The 23897-nt window shown below is 33.9% G+C and overlaps 1 pseudogene; it reads right to left on the bottom strand.

Moving 5' to 3' along the window:
- Positions 1-18690: 18690 nt before the first annotated feature.
- LOC123246467 lies at positions 18691-20765 on the bottom strand (annotated as a pseudogene).
- Between the last annotated feature and the right edge of the window lie 3132 nt (positions 20766-23897).

Genomic DNA, 23897 nt, shown 5'->3' with positions numbered 1-23897 from the left:
TTTCGCTCTGCATCAATTCCTGGAGGTCTTTACAGTTCACCTGGAACTTCTCCAGTTTATTATTCCTTTTAGCACAATAGTATTCCATCACCCGCATATACCACAGTTTGTTCAGCCATTCCCCAATTGAAGGACATACCCTCCTTTTCCAATTTGTTGCCACCACAAAAAGCGCAGCTATAAATAAACTTCCTGCAGACATATACAATTGATGTCTCCACCTCATTTGCTCTCACTCTCTTCTTAACTGCTTCCCATTTGATTTGAATTTTATCACTCAACTGAAATCACTTTCTCTATAGTTACTAATGATGCTTTAATTTCTCTTCTCAGTGTTTATCCTTCTTGATCTTACTTTAGCCTTTTACACTCTAGATAACTCCCCTTTAATACTTTCTTCTCTCTTCATTAGAGGTGAGATTTCCCTTTTCATCTTTGATACTGTAAATTTGGTTTTCTTCTTTCCTTTTTTTTATTAGATTGACTAGTACTTTGTCTATTTTATCTGTTTTTTCAAAATACCAGCTTCTAGACTTATTTATTAATTCAATAGTTCTTTTACTTTCGATTTTATTAATTTCTCCCTTGGTTTTTAGTATTTCTAATTTAGTTTCCATCTGGGGGTTTTTAATTTGCTCACTTTCTAGTTTTTTGAGTTGCATGCCCAATTCATTGATCTCTGCCCTCCTTAATTTGTTAATTTATGCACTCAAGGATATAAATTTCCCCCTGAGTACTGCTTTGGCCGCATCCCACAGAGTTTGGTAGGATGTCTCATCATTGTCATTTTCTTCAATGAAATTATTGATTGTTTCTATGATTCCTTCTTTGACAAATTGGTTTTGGAGAATCATATTATTTAATTTCCAATTAATTTTTGATTTGCCTGTGCAGGTGCCCTTACTAATTATTATTTTTATTGCATTATGATCTGAGAAGGTTACATTTATTATTTCTGCTCTTTTGCATTTGTTTGCAATGATTCTATGCCCTATTACATGGTCAATCTTTGTGAATGTGCCATGTGCAGCTGAAAAGAAGGTGTATTCCTTTTTGTCCCTATTTATTTTTCTCCACATATCAATTAAATCTAGTTTTTCTAGGACTTCATTCACATCTCTTACCTCTTTCTTATTTATTTTTCGGTTTGATTTATCTAGATCTGAAAGAGGAATATTTAGATCTCCCACTAATATGGTTTTACTATCTATTTCCTTCTTGAGCTCTGACAGTTTCTCCCTTATGAATTTGGATGCTATGCCTCTTGGTGTATATATATTGAGCAGTGTTATTTCCTCATTGTTTATACTGCCTTTAATCAGAATGTAATGACCTTCCCTGTCTTTTTTAATCATATCTATTTTTACTTTGGCTTTGTCAGAAATCATAGTATCCACTCCTGCCTTCTTTTTCTCATTTGACGCCCAAAAGATTTTGCTCAATACCCTGAATCTTAAACTTGTGTATGTCCACCCGTCTCATATGTGTTTCTTGTAGACAACATATGGTAGGATTTTGGTTTCTAATCCACTCTGCTATTTGCTTCCGTTTTATGAGCGAGTTCATCCCATTCACATTCAGAGTTATAATCATCAGTTGTGCATTTGCTGACATTTTCGAATCCTCCCCTATTCCTACCCCCTTTTTCCTTATACTTTTTCCTTTTAAACCAGTGGTTTGCTATTGAGCCGCTATCCCTTATCCCCTCCCTTGATTAACTTCCCTTTCTACCCCCTCCCTTATTTCCTCCCCCCTTTTTGTTTTTAAAGGCCTTATGAATTCCCTCCCCTTTCTTCTCCCCTCCCTTTTTTTTGACCTCCCCACTCCCCTGCTCCCCTTGGTTTATCCCTTCTGACTTTCTCAGAAGGGTTAGATAAGAGTTTTATGTCCCAATGGATAGTATAGCTACTCTTCCCTCTCTGGGTTGATTACACTGAGAGTAAGGTTTGATTATTACCTCTTAATGCTCTCTTCCTCTCCTCCTTATAATAGTATTTGTCCCCTCTCCTTCCCATGCCCTCTTTGTGTGTAATAGAATATCATATTTTTCTTATTCACTCAAGTTTCTCTTGGTGTCCCCTACTATTCACCCCCTCTTTCCCATCCCCCATGTCATCTTAGATTATTTAGTGTTCCACCCTCACCCTGTGAATTATTCTTCTGATTACTATAATAGTGAATACTATAATAGTGAATAGAGTTCACTACAGAGAATTATACATAACATTTCTCTACATAGGAATACAGATAATTAGATCTTACTAAGGCCCTTAAAAAGGCAAATTTAAAAATTATAAGTTTTCTTTCTTTCCCCTCTGTTTCTTATTTACCTTTTCATGTTTCTCTCGATTTTTGTGGTTGGATATCAAACTTTCCATTTAGCCCTGGTCTTTTCTGTGCAAATACCTGGAATTCTTCAATTTTGTTGAATGCCCATACTTTCCCCTGGAAATATATAGTCAATTTTGATGGGTATTTGATCCGTGGTTGCAGGCCCATCTTTCTTGCCTTTCTGAATATCGTATTCCAAGCCTTACGGTCTTTTAGCGTGGAGGCTGTCAGATCCTGTGTGATCCTGATTGGTGTTCCTTGATATTTGAATTGTCTCTTTCTGGCTTCTTGTAAAATTTTTTCTTTTACTTGAAAGCTCTTGAATTTCGCAATTATATTTCTGGGCGTTTTCTTCTCTGGATCGAATGTAGTGGGTGTTCTATGAATCCTTTTTATGTCTATATTGCCCTCTTGTTGTAGGACTTCAGGGCAATTTTGCTGAATAATTTCTTTTAGTATGGAGTCCAGGTTTCTATTAATTTCTGGTTTATCTGGAAGCCCAATTATTCTCAAATTGTCTCTTCTAGACCGGTTTTCTTGGTCTGTCACTCTCTCATGTTTCCTTCTATTTTTTCAGTCTTTTGACTTTGTTTTATTTGTTCTTGTTGTCTTGAGAGATCATTAGCTTCTAATTGCTCAATTCTAGCCTTTAGGGACTGGTTTTCGGCTCTAATCTTTTCGTTTTCAGCTATGATCTTTTGGTTTTCTTTTTCAATCTGGTTCAATTTGCTTTTCAGTTCATTTGATTTCTGAGCCTCACTTTCCATTTGCAAGATTCTACCTTTTAAACTGTTATTTTCTTGCCAGATCTCTTCCATTTTCCTCAAAATCTCAGTTTTGAACTCTTCCATAGCTTGTGACCCGTTTTCCTTATTTGAGGTGGGTCTGGATGCTTGTTTCTTCTCCTCCTCCGTTTGCTCGGTTGTCTGGATTTTCTCTGTGTAAAAGTTGTTGAGTGTTAAAGACTTTTTTTTCTTGTTGTTAATCTTTCTCTTCTGAACTTCCTGAGACTGGGTAGCCATCATTAGCCCAGCAGCTTCTCAGCTTTATCCTCACGCTCAGGGTCTGTCCGTGGTCTTTTGGCTCCTGAGGTCTGGTTTTTTCCAAGGTCAAGCCCCCTGGTGGATCCCCTTGCTTGATCCTCTGCCGGAGGTTCCTTTAGCAGTCTCAGGGCGCTGCTTCCACAGTCGTATACCCGTCTACGCTGGTTCCCCACTCAGGGTTTCACAGCTTTAGCTAGTGGCTGTGTCTGCCTCCACCCACACCTCCACTGTGCCTGAGCTCTGAGCCTGCCTGAGCTCTGCTCCCGCGCTCTGCGTCCTGAGCCCGCGCTCAGATTTCGTGTGTGTTCTTTGGCTTTTTGGGGTCCCAAATCTTGCTGCTCTCAGGAACAGCCCTGGAGCTGCCAATGACTCGATGGGTGCCCCAAACTTGCTCTATTTCTTTTTAACTGGCTTTGGAGATATAGGTGCTATGTGTGGAAGGGGTGGGGGTGGGGTGGTTGCTCAGCCTGCGATTTAGTGAGAGCTGTTTCACCCCTTTATAGCATGGAAATGTCCCGATTTCATGTACCTTCCATGCTGCACCCTGTTGTGGGGTTCCTCCATTCGTCTGGACTTGTTTTTATGTCCCCTTGAGGAGTCTTGTGTGTTTTGGTCAGGAGAAGTTAAGAGCTGCTTTTTACTCTGCTGCCATCTTAACCTGGAAAACCAAGAATGAATATTCTTTTTGTGCAGCTATGAATATTTTTGCACAAATAGGTTTTCCTTCACTGGTCCCCTTTTTAAATCTCTTTTGGATACAGACCTAGTGAAGTAGACTGAAATAGGTTAGAGAATATGTAATAGGTTAGAGAACAAAGTAGAATTGAAGTAGATTAATCCATTCCTGCATAACCCCAATCTATCTAAGAGGCCAAGTAACCTAGGCAAGTGGTGGGTCAGAGTCCAAATTCCCCTATGGACAAAAAGGGACATAGCTAACTAAGGATGAATGTTTAAGTACAAATAAATAGGTCAGGATGGAATGCAAAGTAAAAATAACTAACTTTGGATGAGTGTTTAGGTACATGTGAAAAGTCAATATCCTCTGAATGATCTGAGTGTTATCTATTTATCACTACCTGTGTTTATGATGAGTGTTTTCTTGACAAATAAGAACATGGATAGCCTTGTATCTTATAAACCTGTATAAGCTGTATTGTAATGTTAGTCTACACAGCTTCCACTAGGAAAAGCTGTCCCAGCTGCTGTCCCAGTTGGTAGATTTGTTTTTTTTCTTTTTTTTTAATCAATAAATAATGGTTCCAATTATTGAATTTCTTGGTGTCTGCACTCGTGTTATGAAGTACCCCACTTCACTAGTAGTGGTATTACTGGATCAACAGGTGTGCATTGTTTTGTAGTCCTTTGAGCTTAGTTCCAAATTGCCTTCTAAAGTGGTTGGAATAGTTCACAACTCTACCACCAGCCATGCATTAAATGCTGGCAACTCTTTAGTAACTGGTGGCCTGAAGGAATATTCCTGGTCTTCAAATTCCTGGCAACTTTATATTTTCTAGATTTGTTTTGGAATCTACCAGACAATGAAGAACAGACTAGACTTACCAATGTCAAGAACTGGTTGTAACAAGGGTACTGAAAGATAGTATAGAAATATGACAAAAGCCAATTTATTTGTAGAAATCCAGCCCCAAGTATTGGAAAGTTCCCAAGATTAAAAATTCAGATACCTGAACATCTAGAGAGTAAAGGAGATTTCTAGATATAGTATAATCTTTGAAGAAAAAAAAGAGGACCTATATAGTTATTGCACTGAATCTTAGTTGGAGAGCAAAGTCAATGAGTTATTTGGATAGTACAGACCTTATGGGATAGCAATAACTTTTTTATGTAGACCAAAATTATATTTATCTTCTCAGGGTTGGCGAGATAGTCTAATGCATAAGGTGTAATGTGTATAACTCTGTGAGAGAATGGAATTTTACCACAATGTCAGTGTGTTGCATTGAGAGAAAACTCAAGTCTCCTTACCTTCCAGAGAGATCTGATGGTCTATTTGAGTTTTCATTATCTGATCTTGCATTTCTCTGAGTCCTTTCTTTTTCATTTTAATTAAAAATTAAAATTCATTGGTTTTTTAAAATTCCAAATTCTCTTCCTCTTACCTTCCCCCACCTTGAGAAGGCATGCAATTTGAAATAGACTATATATATCTGAAGTCATGCAAAACATTTTTTCCACATTAGCCACGTTGCAAAAGGAAATACAGACAAAAAATTCCAAGAACAATAAAAAAGTATGCTTTGGTCTGCATTCAGACTCCAATAATTCTTCCTCTCGAGTTGGGACAGCATTTTTTTTTTATCATGAGTCTTTCAAAACTGTCTTGGATTGTATTGCTGAGAATAAGTCAATCACAGTTCATCATCACACAATATTGCTGTTATTTTGCATAATGTTCTCTTGGTTCTACTCACTTCACTTTGAATCAGTTCACATATACCTCTCCAGGTTTTTCTGAAATAATTCTGCTTGTCATTTCTTATATTACTCCATCACAATCATATACCACAACTTGTTCAGTCATTCCCTAGTTGATGGACATCTCAATTTACAATTTTTTCCATCATAAAAAGGGCTGGAATATTTTACCATGTATAGATCCTTTCCTTTTTCTTTGATTTCGTTGAATTGGAGATTTAACAGTGTTATTGGTACTTCAAAGGATATGCAAGTTTTTAGCCCTGGTCATAGTTCCAGATTACACTCCAGAAAGGTTGGACCATTTCACAACTCCAGGAACAGTGCATCAGTGTCCCAATTTTCCATATCACCTCTAAATTTTGGCATTTTCTTTTCTGTCATTTTTGGGAAGCTGATAAGTGTGAGGTGGTACCTCAGAGATATTTTCATTTGCCTTTCTCTTATGAGCAATGACTTAAAGCATTTTCTCACATGTCTATAGCTTTGATTTCTTCTCCTGAAAGCTGATAATTCATTTGCCTTTTTGTTGTTGTTTTTGTTCAGTCACTTCAATCATGTCCCCATTTAGGGTTTTCTTGGCAAAGATATAGGAATGTTTCACCATTTCCTTCTCCAACTGCTTTTATAGATAAAGAAACAGAGGCAAACAATGATAAGAGACACATCTAGTAAATGAAGCTGGATTTTGTTACAATTAAAATTATCTTGACTGATTTTTAGGTAAAAATGTAAGTATTGATTATATCAAGTTTATTAGTTAGGTCAGCATCATAGCCAATAAAGTGATAGGTCTTCAAGGCTGTGTCTCATAACCAGGGATGATCTCAGCTGGGTCAGGCAACTTGATAAAATACATTTTTAGGAACTCATTATTCAGCCTCTCCCTTGAACTTCCCAAGACAATTTTAATCAGTGACAACTAATTAAGAGGTAGTCCATCAGACTCTCACATCTTCCCTAAACTGATAGGTGGGAACCCACATCCCCAGGAAAAGAACCCTTTATTAAACAATTTTGTTAAAAAAGGAAGACATTCTTCGTGGTTCCCTATGACAAATAAAATGCAAAAAACGTATCTTGGACCCAGAATATACAGTAATTCTCTTAATATGTAGGAATTAATACAGTATATGAATAATAAATTATCACAATCCCCTCTGCTTCTTGGGGAACCTTGGATTTAGTTTCTCCGAGGCACGTAGAATATGAAACAACATTACATAGAGTGACTACTTGTGATGCTTGAGTGTTTTATAACATGATGTTAATAATGATTAATATATGCATTGACAGGATGCTTTTAGGGATTATTCCCTTCTGGCACAAGGTTCTCACAAACAAAATAAAGGTGCATGTAAGAAACAAGAAAAGGATAAGTGAACCATCCTCCATTGTCCAGTTCAGTATGTCTAAGGACTTAAAGTACCATGATGCAGCCATCTTGTTTCTGGGGTTTTCAGTTATTGCTGTCATCACCTTCATCCATCTGGAGTCATGCTCTTTAGGGCTGCTCTTCTGGCAGATCTGCTTTCTCCTGATTCTGGGTCACTGATAACATTTTTTCCTAAAATTGCTTGAAAAAAATAACTTAATACATTTTAACACAGTCACTAAAATTTTACATTTTTAATAGTTAGGTCAGATGATGAAAGCTAACAAACTTTAGGTTTCTAATTTTCTAATTTTATTAATAAAAAGGATATCCAATTATGCACTTTTACCCTAAAGAATTTACATTTCCTATACCTTTTTTAATTTCTTTTTGATCCAAATACCTGCTTTGGAAAACTACAAATAAAAAATAAAGGAACAAAGTTGATATATACCCAAAATTTTTAACTTGTCATCAGAACATGCTCAATGCCTTAGGAACAATTAGAAACAGACTTGACGTATATAAAAATCATCTGATCTTTTATATTTTCTTAAAAACTTTCACTTCAAATATTATCTCACTTATATTACTTATTATTATGTGTAATTCTTTATTATTTTAAAATATTTAATTTATCTTCTCCAGTTTTAATTACCAGTTGCTCTCAATAATGGCTCAGGAGGATAAGATTCTGTAAAGAATATTTTACAAACCTATTTTTTTAAACCCTTAACTTCTGTGTATTGGCTTCTAGGTGGAAGAGTGGTAAGGGTGGGCAATGGGGGTCAAGTGACTTGCCCTAGGTCACACAGCTGGGAAGTGTCTGAGGCCAGACTTGAACCCATGACCTCCAGTGTCTAGGCCTGACTCTCAATCCACGGAGCTACCCATCTGCCCCTTTCCAAACCTTTTACAAGAATCTTATCTTGTAAAAATCCTTAGATATCACTCTTTGCAAACACGTGGCTTCCATGCTTAAAAAAAGTCAGGCAAATTACGTTTCATTGTATCAAACAAGTTATCTATAGACAAACATGCTCAAATCAACTAGATATTACATTTACATAGTGTAATGTGTAGATCTTCTCCATACTACTGTAATCTGTTAGCATTACGGAATATATCCCATATAAAAGGGTTAGTATTATGACAAATAACAAGTCAAGATGTTATTTAGAAATAAGAAATGATGGAACATAAATTATTTTTTTTTCTAAAATTAGTGATTACACACAAGTCTTATAACTCAGAAGAAAAATGCTCCTAATGTTGTTGAAAGCTATTTCTTCATCTCCAGATAATCTGATAAGGACAGCTTAGTTGATAAAGAAAGAAGCAGATGATCTTGACTGTTAACTCATAGCTGTTTCTCTGGAATGCCATTGAGTCACAAGTTTATTATATATGAAATTCAATATCCCTTTCACCCAAAAGTACAGAGAAAGATTTACTGCTGTGCAGAAATGCCATTACAACTTAGACAATACAAAGTGGCTTCAGAAGCTTCAAGGTGAAGATAAGAACCAGCCTGGACTTTCAGCTACCTGATTATCAGCAAGCTAAGTCTGGGAATCCTTTTCTCAGGGGCAAAATGCTCCTGCTAAACTGAGGTTTTGACCTTGGTTTGCCAAGCAGCTGCATTTCTGACCAAGGTGGAGAATGTTAACCTCTTGACTGTTGGTTTGCTAAGAACTTAAAGCTTTCCAGTAAGACTATATTGCTTTCTAATAAGAAAAGGTGTGGATCATAAAAGGGGTCAAAAGAAGAATCTCAGATTTTTATCTCAGATAGCCCTACCTGTCTGGCTCTGACTGGCAGAGTAGCTTTCGATGGAGTCCAGATAAAAATTCTATTTGAGACTCTGTTTCTCTTATTGTCCTCACACATATTTACCCTTTTCTTTTAAAGTGAAGTGATTTATTATACATCAAAACTTTTATTAATGAAAAGAGTCATAGAATAGTTATAACCATTAGCTACACCTGGATCTGATGGGATTTACAGATTATGCTGTTTCTGTATGGCTTGTAACATAATGTAACCTTAAGAAACAATGTATAATGAAGTAATTTAGGGAATGGAATAGAAATGATGAGTAACATTTACAGGAGCTGGGCTGTTGGCTTTGAGCATTCTGTATTGGAATGCAACTGGGGGAGGAGTGAAACTGTCAGTGCTGGTGTGAGAGAGGTTTGGAGAAGTCTAGTCAGCAGTGACTCCATGAGCTTGGGATCTTTGGGATTGGAGAATCTTGAAAACAACATCTCTCAAGACAACCCTTGGTAGTGGATAGTGTCTGTTTTCTGGTGGACAGTTTGCAGGCATTTTTCCTGATCTGGTATCTCTTGGATTATTGGCTGTGCAAGGAATTGGTTCCTGGTATCCTGAAGCCATCAAGGAAGCAACCTGGACCATTCGTGAGAAATCCCAAAACCCAGCTCTCTCCGTCTAGTCCTCAGTTATGGCTATCAGCCTGACCAAAGTTAGTTTGACAGGGAAACTCTCTCTTAGGACTCCATTTCTTATCAGTTAGCTAATCCTAGTTATAGAAACACCTCTCTCACTCTCCTTCCCTTTTTATACATGAAAACTATTTTGTTTTCCTTCCTGTTTGTTTCCTCTCACCTCAAAGAACCCATAGTGTATGAATAGTTAATCTTTGTATTATTCCCTGGTTTGTGACAGAGGCCAATAATTCCAACTGTCATTCCTTAAGTGAAAGGGTTATCAGATTTACTCAAGCTCTGATACTCTATCCTTCCTTGTGAGCTTAATCTGTGAGTGGCAGTTGCCCAAAACACCTACTGGTTTCTCATAGATTAACTTATATTTATATATTCTTTTAAAAAATGGAATTATATATATGTGTATATATATATACATATATATATATGTATGTATGTATATCTTAGTTTAGATGTTCCCAAGTCATTGCCTAATTTTACCACTCTGAAATATTGGAAACTTTTGAAAAATTAATATCATAATAAAGCCAAATACCTATTTATTTTGGCATAAAAATAATCACCATTTTAGAACAAATAACCTTGATTATATACATCAATAGTTTAGATATTTTAAAGCTTTAAACTAATAAACATTTAATATAGTACTTACATTTTACTGATCAATTATCTTGATTATGGATTTGCTTTAAGAGGAAGAAGAAAGATGTAGTTATAGCAAGGGGAAAATAGTCCCTAGTCTGATTTAAATTTAAGGTAAGATTGTAGAGACAGCCAATTTCATTGAAAAAAATATTCCATTAGCCAAGTTTAGAATTAGCCAAGTGGGAAATTTTCCATTGAAGACAAGGAAGACTTACTGTTGCCTAGGCAGAGAGTCACTCCCTCAACTTTTAACTCCACCTTTAGATCACAGACATCACCCCCACAGGGATGCTGGCATTAGAAATCATTGCCTTAACATGTCCTGATGAGCATACCTGGAATCAATTAGAAAAGTATCAATTACCTTAAGATTTCATTTCAAATAGCAAGTTTCAGTACTAATAGTTTAGGACTAAGTGATTTCTCACCTGGTATTGTAATAATAAAGTTTACCAGATCTTAGAATCTTACTTACATTCTTTCTGAGAGGCTAAACTCATCCTGATTGCAATTTGGAATCCCATGTAAATAGGGGAATATATGATAATTTTCTCAAAGTTCTAGAAAAAAAAGCATTGGCCAATTGCTGTAAATCTCCAGACAATATATAAATACATATAGTTCCAGACTATAACTCCACTGTGGAAACATTTCCATAATGTACAATTAAACAGTTCTATAAAATAAATTCTTAATTATTTTCCCTGATACTTACTTTACCTCTAATTAAGGAATAGTTATAATAGAAAAAATTATTTAGATCTGACGTTACCTGTGTGAAAAATGTTTTGTAATTGTGTTCCTGAGTTTGTCTTGGCAGGTAGAATCCCAAGTATTTTATATTGTCTGTAGTTATTTTAAATGGAATTTATCTTTCTGTCTCTTGATATTGGACTTTATTGGTAGTATAGTAAAAGGCTGATGATTTTTGTGTGTTTTTTTTATATTCTGAAACTTTGCTGAAGTAATTAATTATTTCAACTAGTTTTTTTAGTTGGCTTTTGGGATTCTCTAAGTACACTGTCATATTGTCTACAAAGAATGAGAGTTTTGTTGCCTCACAGCCTATATTATTCCTTCTACTTCTATTTTTTGCCACATTTCTATAACTATCATTTGTAGTATAATACTGAATAAAAGTGATGGGTGATAGTGGAATCCTTGCTTCATTCTGGATCTTATTAAGAAGGCTTCTAGCTTATCTTCATTTTAGAAAATTCCTGTTGATGGTTTTAAATTATCGCTACTTATCAATTTAAGGAAAGCTCATTTATTCCTATGCTTTTAATTTTTAGAATAAGAATGGATATTACATTTTGTCAAAAGTTTTTTACGTACCTATTGATATAATCTTTTATTTTGTCTTTGTTATTGATAAGGTCAAGTATTTTCTAGTTTTTTTTAATATTGAACCAGCCCAATATTCCTGGCATATATCCTATTTGATCACAATGTAGGACCTTATGGAGAGATATTTTAGGCATTAACTTTCTCAGTAGTATTTTATTTACCATTTTTGAATTAATATTCATTAGGAAATTTGTTCTACAATTTTTTTCCTGTTTTTCCTCTTCCTGGTTTAGGTATCAGCAATATATTTGTGTGATAAAAGTAATTTGATTATCTAGTTTTTTCAAATAGTTTATAAAATATTAGAATTAATTGTTCTATATAAGTTCTACAAATTTACTTGTGAATTCATCTAGTCCTAAAAATTGTTTTTCTTAATGAGTTCATTAATGGCTTGTTCAATTTTTTTACCTAGATGGGGTTACTTAAGAATTCTATTTCCTGTTCTATTAATCTGGTTGATTTGTATTTTTATGAAAATTCATTTCATTGAAATTGTCAGTTTTTTTGGCATATAATTGGGTAAAATAGCTCTTTATAATTTCTTTAATTTTATCTTCATTGGTGGTGAATTCCACATCACGTATTTAGTCAGTGGTGCTCTCAGCTATGACTAAATCTCAATTTATCAAATATACTCATGAGCTTTTTGTGATTCAGTTTGAATCAATTATCAATATGACCACAACTGAATTGTAAACAACTGCTGCTTTACAATATAGATAATAAAAAGAGGAATGGCTTTGGAGTCTGGTCAACTTGTAAGAAAATCCTACCACTAATGCTCCTTATATGACCATGAGCAAGTCACTTAACTTTTCCTGAGCCTCAGTTCCTGAGACTACTTTATATTATGACAATTCTATAATAATACCTCAAATAATTACCTCATAAAATGGAATAATGTATATATCATGTTTTTAAAACCTTGAAGTGATAGCATAGAAGATACTATCATTATTGTTTAGATAGGGATAGGGAATGAACAGCATTGATTCAAATATTGCCTTCATCCCCAAACAAAACCAAGAAAGGAAACATTAGTCCAGCATTCCTAATGAATAGTGAAACAAAATTAAAAGAAAATATTAGGAAATAGGCTACAACATATATTTAAAAATGTATGTACGCTAACTAGGTTAGATTTATGCCAGGAATTCAGGGTTGTTTTTAATATGAGGAGAGGTATAAGAATAATATTCTATATTAATACCAAAAACATATTTATGCCAGTGGGTGTTGAAAAGGCTTATGAAAAATTTAACCTATTTTTGGGTTAAAACTCCAAAAATCATAGAAACAAAATGAACTTTTATTTTGGTAAGTAGTATGTGTCTAAAATGAAAAAGAAAATATTATGTCTGAGAAATTTAGAGATTTTTCCAAATTGACAGTAAGCACAACCTTTATCACCAGTATTAGCAAAATGTTAGAAATGCTAACTCTAGCAAATAAAACAAGAAAAAGAAATTAAGCTAATAAACAGGCAGAGAGGCAAACAAGCAAACAGATACACTTCCTTTTTGAAGGTTAAAAATATTGAGTCTATATAGAGAACACTAAATAGATAAAATTTAACTGAAATATTTAATAAATTAATTCAGGACAGTTGCAAGACATTATACAACATCCTTATATTATACGACTAACACTCAGCAGCAAGAAACAGAAAAATTATTTTTAGAAGAACTATAGCATTACAAAATATTTGGGAATCTACTGAGATCTGGGGCTATATGAATTCAAATACAAGATTATCTTTATGGACATATAGACCTCATGAATTAAAATATTAATTTCTCATAAGTAGGTTGTACCAATATTTTTAAATGGCAATATTTCTTGTTTTACTATTTTATGAAGCCAGTGAAACAGCCACAGCTATTTTCATAGCAATTTTTTGACAAAAATTTTTTAGCCAATTTTAGTCAAAGTAATTATGAAATAAATTCATAGAACAAAAGTTTAAAAATCTAAAGTAAAAGTAGTAAAGAGAATGACTCCACAGCATCATATTTCAAACTCTTCAAAAAAGTATCAGTCATGAAAACAATTTTTTAAAAATAAAGGTTAAGAATAAAAGTTTTGAACAGTAGATCTTATTGGGTAGTAGCAGAACAACAACAAATTTTACAGCCTACTGATTGATAAACTGAAAAACCCAGGCACCAAATTAAGGACTCACTATTTAATTTAAAAATAATAACAATTTCTGGGAAAATTAGGCAGCAATCAGGTAGAAAAAAGATTTTAAATAGCACTCTGCACCATATACCAAGAAAATATCCAAATGATATATGACTTAGAAATAAAGGGTAACAACATAAACAAATGAGAGAAGTAAAGCAGAGATTATCTGTTAGTAATGGGCAAAGAAGGATTAGAGAGGTGGACAGAAGATGAAACAGAACATTTGATGTCATAAAAGTAAAAATGTTTTCTTTAAACAAAGCTAAGGTAGATAGAAGTAGAACAGTAACAAATATCCTGGGGAGGAATTTTCATAGCAGTTTTCTTTGGCAAAGATTTTTTATCCAATTTACAGAAAGAAATGACTTAAATTTATAAGAACAAGAGACATTCACCAATTAATAAATACTCAAAGCATAGGTTCAGAATTTTGTTTGAGGAAACTCAGGCTACCAATAATCACAAAAAATGTGCCATATAACTAATGATTAGAGAAAAATAACTAAATATGTAAAAATATTATAGCTCCTCTTTTTGTAATAGCAAAAAAAATCATTGGAACTTTAAGAGATGTCAGTCATCTGGACAATAGCTAAACAAAATATGACATATAAATTTTAAGGATTAGTTGTTTTATTTTTAAATAAAAATGACAAAATGGGTAGTTTCAAAGGTTTTCAAGTGGAAGACCTATTTGAAATTGTTCAGAATGAGGTGAGCAGACTCAGGAGACTCTTTCACATGATAACAAAAAGTTTTAAATAAAAATAACTTTGAAAGCCTTAAGATCTCTGATTAATAAAATGACAAACCAAGATTTCAGAGAATTGAAATGGACATGCTGCCTACTTCCTAACAAAGGTGATAAACTTAAGGTACAGAGTGAGATATTCATTTCTGGACATAGCCAAAGTGGGAATGTGTTTTGCTTGATTATAAATAATTTTATAAGTGTTTTCTTTTTTTCCCTTTTTGTTCAGTTGAAGAAAAAGAGAAAATAAATGCTTGTTAATTGAAAAAATTAAAGAAGAGTAATGCTATGTACCTACATACTATAGATATGAATGTAAGTATATTTTGAAACAATTAACCTCTTTTTGCCTCAACAGTATAATAATAATAATAATAATAATAATAATAATAATAATAATAATAGCACCTACCTTCCAGTGTTGTTACAAAGATCTCTCATTAGATAATTATTATAATAATTATAAGGTGTTTAGCTTAGTAACTGACACATAATAGGAGTTATATGAATGTTAGGTATTATTATTTTAAAAAAGCAAATTGTTATGGAAGTTGAGAGAAGAGACAGGTCACTTTTAACTGGAGGGAAAAATTCATGAAGAGATAATGTTCGAGTTAAGTGTTAAAAGATAATTATTATTCAGAAAGGTGGAGGGAGATGAAGGAATAGGGCCTTTTAAGAAGGAACAGTGTAAGTAAAGGCACTGAAGTATGGAAAGTTCAAAGAATTCTGAGCAATAATAAGTAGTCTAGTTTGCAAGAAAAGGAAAGATATTAAACTGGGAAGGTATATTGGGTCAAGAATATGGAAGATTTAGATCACTAACCTAAGCATTTTGAACTTTATGTTGTAGGCAATGAATATCGATCAAAGAGTTTTTAGCAGGCATTACAAAACTTAATTATCTTGAGATATAACTACTACATGTGATGAAATAGATCCCCTAGGTTGGGGAATGTTTGATTTGGAGTTTGCAGTTTGTCTTCTTTTTAATTCTAAGGGTATAAAACTTTGACTTACTAATGCTTACACTACCTGCAGGTTCTTTAGAAATTAAATCTCTGTTTAATACAATCTGTGTTCAGCACAATATCTCAAAGAAAGTCACAACAGGGACACTGCAAATAACTAGAACAATGCAAAGGATGTCAAGATAATGTTCTCCTTTTGTAAAGCAGTGAATTGATAAAAAGGATTGGCACTAGGCAGCATTAGCTCTCAGGAGAGTTGTTAGGACATCTCTGAAATAAAATTGGGGACAGTAAAAGGACTGTCACGCTATTTGTAAAAATCCTTTATAGTAACACTTGAAATTAAATGCATTCTTTATGGCAACACTTACACCGTAGTTTCATTCAAATACTTATTTTGAAGTCTTAAGGGGAAAAGTGTTCTTACTAGCTTAGAGCCCACAATAAATGTAAGACAAAAGGATAAATAAGTAGAAGATAATGAATAGTTTTCCCAGGTTAAAATGTTCCATTGGAGCTGATCAAAACCAATAATCAGTAATTTGTGAACTAGAAAATAACATTTTCTTTTATTTATTTGGAAAGTCAAGTTTCTTTGTTTCAAATACAAAAAAAGTCCCTGGCATACCCTGAAAGCAGAATTGAGTGGGGAAAATCACTTGAATGTAAAAAACACAGTCTAGAGGTTTTCAGCTCTGATCACATCACTTTCCTAGCTTGCTCTAGAGTTGAGACACCTTATAAATCAAAACAAGGAGGATGGATAGTTTTTATTACTTCAGACCCCAAATGGCTATGTAATGGAATAAAAGCTTAGCATTCTCTTGGTAGAACTTCAGGACTTACTTAGTTCTCCTCTTTTGACAGACACCAATGGCTCCTTTGGGAAAGATATCTTCTTATATGTTTGAAAGTGATTTTATTTTATAGTTACCTAAGTTTTGGGGTGGCACAGGGATATAAAAATATCAGTAATTTGGGACCAAATTTTCTACTTTCATGTGTAATAGGAAACAATTTGTAATGTTCCCCATACACAGATAGGAATTAGCATCACAGTTATGCTGGTAGGGGAATGGAAGGGATAGGAAGCGAAAAGAAAAGAAAAGGAAAGGAAAAAAGTGAGATAAAGTAAAGCAATTGAGAGTGAGATAATAAGGCCATATAAACCCTGTTCAATTTAAGGAACCAGTTTTTAGGGATGTTGATCTGTCCAAAACAGATAGAACCACAGTGAAATAAGAGTTGAAGGTCAGAACTATTGTTTATTTTGCATTGATTTTTGTTTTGGACAAAATCTAAGTCCTGACTTCAACATTTACTTGTTGATTAGCCTTGGATAAGTAACTTAAACTTTCTGGATCTCTTTCCTTAGTTTAAAAATATTGAGATGTGACGATTAAAAATTCTGAGACTTGATTCTGTGTAAAAAATTAATTTATTGTTTAGGCTAGAAATAACCTTTAAGTCACTTGATCAGTAATCTGTCTTGGTTATCAAAGACCCAGAAATGCCACCATGTTGGTTAAATACAACTTTGGAAGCTCATTATTTAGTTTTCCCCTAGATACCCCAAGGTATCTCTAATTGGTGAATAGCCTTCATTCTTTCAGTCCCTCCCTGATTCCTTAATTAAAGGTGGAAAAACCACACGTCCAACTTATCACTCCATTGTCTAGAAGGAGAATCAAGTTGTGCCTAGTTATTTTTCAAGATGTGATTCAAGGATTCTGTCCTGGTACTTGCAGACACACTTGGTGCAAGCTTATCTCTATTTATCAGGCAAGATAGAACCCATAATCTCACTTTTCTATTTTCCTACAGTGTAATATACTTTAGGGTCGGGCATTCCTTGAATTTCCCAGGAACAAAAGGGTGAGTACAGATGTCCAAGGGACAAACCTTAACCTTGATTCAAAACTTAGAAATAGAAACAATTTAATATATTAGAAACAAATATTATGGATAATCATATTTATACTTCGGGCCAGAGTTTTGAGAAAACAGTTTAAACATCTCATAAATCAAATGGAAATATTTTTAGAGTTTCATCCTTTGTCAATTTTTGTCCTACTTTAGTGCTGTAAAAAAGCTATGATTTTACCCATAGTGGATGTTCCTTCTGCTGTGGATGTCAATTCTTCCATGCCTTAGAAAATATTATTAATGAGTTTTGGGGGTGAAAGATTGGCATATATTCTTCTAGTCACTCTCTCACAACTTATTTAGACTGTCTTTCAGACTAGACTCATATCTGAAGCCTTTCCTTTCCATTTTGGCCAGAAATTGTACATTATTGCCATTGCTTTTAAGAACTAAGGGTCATATCCATATTATCATGAAACAAAGAAGTAGGAATTTGGTAGAGGATTTGGATGTGATGATCAGGAAAGAATTTATGAACAAGGTGGTTTTGAACTGAGCTTTGAAAGAAATTAGGGATGAAAAGATGTGGCAATAAGGAAATTCATTTCAGGTGTATAGCAGAGTCTGTGCAGAAGTATGGAGATGGAATGTTGCCTGTGATAGATGTAAGATGGTCATCTTGCATGGATTTGTAAAATACAAAGGAAGAGAATAAGATACAAGGAAGATAAAAGAAATGTATGTTAGTGCCATGTTGTGAAGGATTCCAAATTACAGAAGAATTTGCATTTTATTTTATTTTATTTTATTTATTTTTTAAAGATACCTCAACAGTGTATTTTAGAGACCAAGGAGTAATTCAATTCCATTATTCAGCTGATAACTATATACTGTTCTCAGACCACAAGAATGTTAGTGAGATAACATTAGGATTACAATGTCTGGACATATTAAAGATATTTCTCCCTCCCTAAAATGAAACCAAAGTAAACTACAATGATTACTAGTTCTTGCTTGAATTGTCTAAGGTATCACAATATTGATTATACTTAGAAGGGAAAAGAAACCTAAACTTCCCCTTAAACAGCATGTTCATGCCATACATTTTTTTAAAAAGTAATTTAACAAAAATAAAGAGAACATATCTGAAAAGATACATCAGAGGGAATGAAGACATCAAGTATTCTCTCAACACCTTATACAAAATAACTTATTCAGACTAGTCTAGGAAATATGCTTATGCTCCATGAATTGGAATGCTTTAGTCTACTTCTTCCATACGCAATGTGTCATCATCTCCTTCAAGAGGTGGCATTTCCTCAGTTATAGCTGCATTGGTTTCTTCAGTAGTTGAATCATCTTCATCAATTCCAAGACCAAGTTTGATCATCCTGTAGATCTGATTGGCATGTGTCTGGGGATCCTCCAAACTGAAGCCAGAAGGCAGCAGTGCAGTATCATACAACAAGATCACCAGACCATTTACCGATTTATCATGCTTGTCAGCCTCTGCCTTTTGCCTTAGAGTTTCAATAATGGAATGGTCAGGGTTTATCTCCAAGTGTTTCTTTGCTGCCATGTAACCCATTGTTGAGTTGTCTCTTAGTGCCTGAGCCTTCATAATTCTTTCCATATTTGCTGTCCAGCCATATGTGCTTGTGACAATGCAACATGGGGAGGTAACCAATCGATTTGACACAACTACCTTTTCAATTTTCTTTTCTAGGATATCTTTCATAATTTTGCAGAGGTTTTCAAACTTTGCCTTTTTTTCCTCCTGTTTCTTTTTTCATCTTCATCTTCTGGGAGTTCCAAACCCTCTTTGGTAACAGACACTAAAGTCTTGCCTTCAAATTCCTTTAGCTGTTGCACACAATACTCATCAATAGGTTCAATCATATATATCACTTCTAAACCATGCTTCTGAAGCTGTTCAACAAAAGCTGAATTAGCCACTTGGTCTTTGGATTCACCAGTGATATAATAGATATGTTTGTGGTTCTCCTTCATCCTTGTGCAATAGTCCTTAAGAGAAACTATCTCATCACCAGAAGCAGAAGTATAGTATCTCAGCAATTCTGAAAGTTTCTTTCGGTTCTGGGAATCTTTGTGTATTCCAAACTTAATGTTTTTAGAAAACTGCTTATAAAACTTTTTGCAATTTTCTTTATCCTCTGCCAGTTCAGTGAAGAGTTCCAAGCACTTTTAAACCAAGTTCTTCCTAATCACTTTCAGAATCTTACTTTGCTGTAGCTTTTCACATGAAATATTTAGAGGCAGATCTTCAGAGTCCACCACACCTCTAATGAAATTCAGATATTCAGGGATCAGCTCTTCACAGTTATCCATGATGAAAACCCTGCACACATACAGTTTGATGTTATTCTTTTTCTTTCTATTTTCAAACAGGTCAAAGGGGGCATGTCGTGGTACAAAGAGAAGGGCTTAGAATTCCAGCTGTCCTTCCACTGAGAAGTGTTTCACAGCTAAATGATCTTCCCAGTCATTTGTCAAACTCTTATAGAATTCTCCATATTCCTCATTAGTAATATCATCAGGATTTCTGGTCCAAATTGATTTGGTTTTGTTAAGCTCTTCTTGATCAATGTATTTTTCTTTAATTTTCTTCTTTTTCTTCTTGTCACCATCTTTCTTTTCTTTTTCTTCATCGGAGCCCACATCTTCTATCTCTGGCTTATCTTCAGACTCTTTTTCTTCTTTTTCCTTCTCCTGTTTCTCTTCTTTTTCCTCTGCTTCATCATCACTGACTTCTTTATCCTGTTCTTTTTCCACAAAAAGAGTAATTGGATAGCCAATAAATTGAGAGTGCTTCTTCACAATTTCCTTTATTCTTCTTTCTTCCAAGTACTCAGTTTGGTCCTCTTTCAGTTGCAGAATTACCTTTGTTCCATGACCCATAGGTTCACCTATATCAGTCCTAACAGTGAATGACCCTCCTGCTGAAGACTCCCAGGCATACTGTTCATCATCATTATGCTTGGTGATGACGGTCACTTTCTCAGCAACCAGATAGGCAGAATAAAAACCAACACCAAACTGACCAATCATGGATATATCTGCACCAGTCTATAATGCTTCCATAAAAGCTTTGGTTCCAGACTTTGCTATGGTACCAAGATTGTTGATCGAATCAGCTTTGGTCATTCCAATACCAGTATCTACAATGGTAAAGGTGTGATCATCTTTGTTTGGAATGATACTAATGTTTAGCTCTTTCCCAGAATCTAGTTTACCTGGATCTGTCAAGCTCTCATATCTGATTTTGTCCAAAGCATCAGATGAATTTGAAATTAGCTCTCTCAAAAAGCTCTTCATCTTGCTGCCAGCTGAAGCCTTTTGGCTACTGCGCTCTCTGCCAAGATACCTGAGGAAACGCAGACACAGGACCAACCTATGGAGGAAGAGGAAGTGGAGACTTTTGCCTTTCAGGCAGAAATTGCTCAATTGATGTCTTTAATCATTAATGCATTTTATTTTAATAGTAAGAGGAAGCCCCTGGAGTTTATTGAATAGGGGAGTGCCATAGTTAGATTGGTATTTTAGGAATATCAACTTTGATAACTGTGTGAATGATAGATTGGAAAGTACAAAGAGTTGAGGAGAGGCAAATTAGTAGGGTATTTCAATAGTTTAGATCAGAAGCAAAAAGAGATTAGTATGATGGTGGCCATGTTAGTAGAGAGAATAAGGACGTGAGAAACCTATGAAAGATGACAATTGGCAAGTTCTGTGGAGTTAAGGAAAGTAAGGTGATTATAAAATGACTTTGTTGCTTTATACCTAAATAACAAATGAAATCATTTGCCTAGGGTCACATAGTTATTGTCAGAGCCCAGAGTGGATCATGGTTCACTTGCTCCCAAGTCCAGGTTTTTCTATTACATCATATCAATAGGATGCAAATGTTATTTCATTTCCTTCATGACATTATAACAGCAAAAAAGGTATTTTTTTCTAAATTTCTTCACAGAAATAATCAATAGTTTTGTAGTGAAGAAAATTCTCCTCCCTAGATAAAAATAAGAACAGACTATAGCTGAATAACTCAGTTTGTATACTATGAAACTACAGAGACCAATAGGAAAAAGTGTGTCTATTAACCATGTGGCAAGTATATTCATTTCCAAATAGATTCTCATAGAGTCATCTCCTCATTCAGCAGCTGCTATTTAGTCAAGCTCCAATGGTTTTTATTATAAACTCTGCTTTTTTGTTTGCATTTATCATGGATTTCTTACACCAGAACATATCATATATTTAGATCTGAGTTCTCTGCTTTTTATTGATGTGCTTGTTTTATTTATTTTAATATTCTCAATATAAAAGCTATATCTCTCCAAGAAGTATTCATCCATAATAAAGTTCATAAAATGCACAATTCTCTGATTTTCAAAGCTAGATTAAACTCATAAATTTATGCTTAGTGTCTGGTTATTGGAAGATTGGAAAGAGAAGTTATTCCTATATTGCTTTATAGAATTTCATAAATTTGAGCAACCTTATTTAGCTAAAACCAAAAATGACTCACAATAAGGCAACAAGTATTTATTAAATACTCCTGGGATATATCAATATTCAAGTTGTCCTTAAAATTTCAGTGCAGTTTTAAACTGTTACAGTTAAAATTGTTACAGGTTAAAAATTCACTGAGACTTTTGGGACAGGCTAAATATTTACTTCTTTATGTATAAAGTAGTACTTGGAATTTTTTTCAGTACTGACAAAATCACTAGGCCATATCTTGCCCTAAACCAGTGATGGGCAAACTACGGCCTCAGGGCCTGATGCAGCCCCCTGAAATGTTCTATCTCACTGCACGACATTATTCCTAATCTGACAAATACAATGAGTATGGTACAATACAATGAAACTTTGAAAGATTTACCTTAAAACAGACCGACAGATGAGCATTTCCTTTCCTTTGGCCCCCTGTTCAAAGTTTGCCCATCACTGCCCTAAACTATCCACACTCTCTCATTCTATCTTCCTCCCAGTCATTAAATTCCACTATGTGACTAGAAACCAGGATTTGGAGTATAGCCCATAGAGTAGAATATATAATATTAAATAGTCTATGAAATTTTGGCATATAATAAATGATATATGTATTCTCTACATGAAAAAGATTATAATCTAATAGAAGGACTAAGTTTACATCATATAAATATAGACAATTATAGCAATTACCAAAGCCACTTGAGGTAGCAATGGGTTTAAGGGAATTAAATGGAATGTTTTTAGGAAGTAAAGTTAATTAAGGGAAATCTGGAGGGAATAGAACTTTTGTTGGATTTAAAAATAACTTCAGTGATATGGTATGGAAAATCTTTATGATCTGTTTATACAAGGATATCAATTTGAGTCACTTTTCAATATGGAATTTACATGAATAAATGTAAAAAAATACATCAATTAAAAGAATGATATTAATCTAACTAAACAAAACCTTGCTATTTAGGAAGGGATTTGTTTTATGTATATAAGTTGTGGTGGTCTGAACCTGGCATTATTACATTCCCTACAATTTATTTCCTCTTTGCCCTTATTCCATTCCACTGCCATTCACGAGCTCTGTGTCACAAGTAAACTGAACTTGTCCATCTTCTTGGGTTAATAAAGGTTGTTTCCCATGCTAGTAATCCTCTTTTTTCATATTTCTTGGTGTTTGCGTATTTTTGATCTCTTTGGAATACAGATAGTAATGTTGTTGAATTAAAAGGTATGCATAGTTTTATGACCCCAATAAAATTTCAAGTTATTAATCCTGAATAAAAGAAGAGATAAATAAAATTGAAAGTTAAGAAGATCATTGAAATAATAAATAAGACAAGGAGTTGGTTTTATGATAAAAAATCAATAAAATAGATAATTCATTGACTAATAAGATAAAAAAGAACAAAAGCAAATTATCAATATTAAAAATAAAGAGGGCAAGATTATAACCAATGAAGAAATTAAAATAATGATTGTTATTTTGTTCAATTACATGCCTATAAATCTCATAATTTAACTAAAATAGATGATTATTGAAAGAAATATAAATTGCCAATATTAACAGAAGAATAAGTAAAATATTTATAAAATCCCATTTCAGAAAAAGAAATTAAACAAGCCATCAATGAACTTCCTCAAAAAAAGCCCCAGGGCTATATGGATTCACAAGTGAATGCTACCAAACATTTAAAAAACAATTTCAAATACTATATAAATTATTTGGAAAAATAGATGATGAAGGAACTCTACCAAATTCCTTTTGTGACATAAATATGTTGTTAATACCTAAACTAGTAAGAACAAAAACAGAGAAAGAAAATAATCTCTAATTAATATTGATGCAAAAATTTTAAACAAAGCCCTAGCAAGAAGATTAAAGAAATATATCATAAGGATCACACACTATGACCAAGTAAGGTTTTATACTAAGAATGGAGGGATGGTTGAATATTA

This window comes from Gracilinanus agilis, chromosome 4 (genome assembly GCF_016433145.1).
Source record: "Gracilinanus agilis isolate LMUSP501 chromosome 4, AgileGrace, whole genome shotgun sequence".
Classification (NCBI taxonomy): Eukaryota; Metazoa; Chordata; class Mammalia; order Didelphimorphia; family Didelphidae; genus Gracilinanus; species Gracilinanus agilis.
Note: the sequence above shows the minus strand (reverse complement) of the source record. Positions and strands in the feature narration are given on the sequence as shown.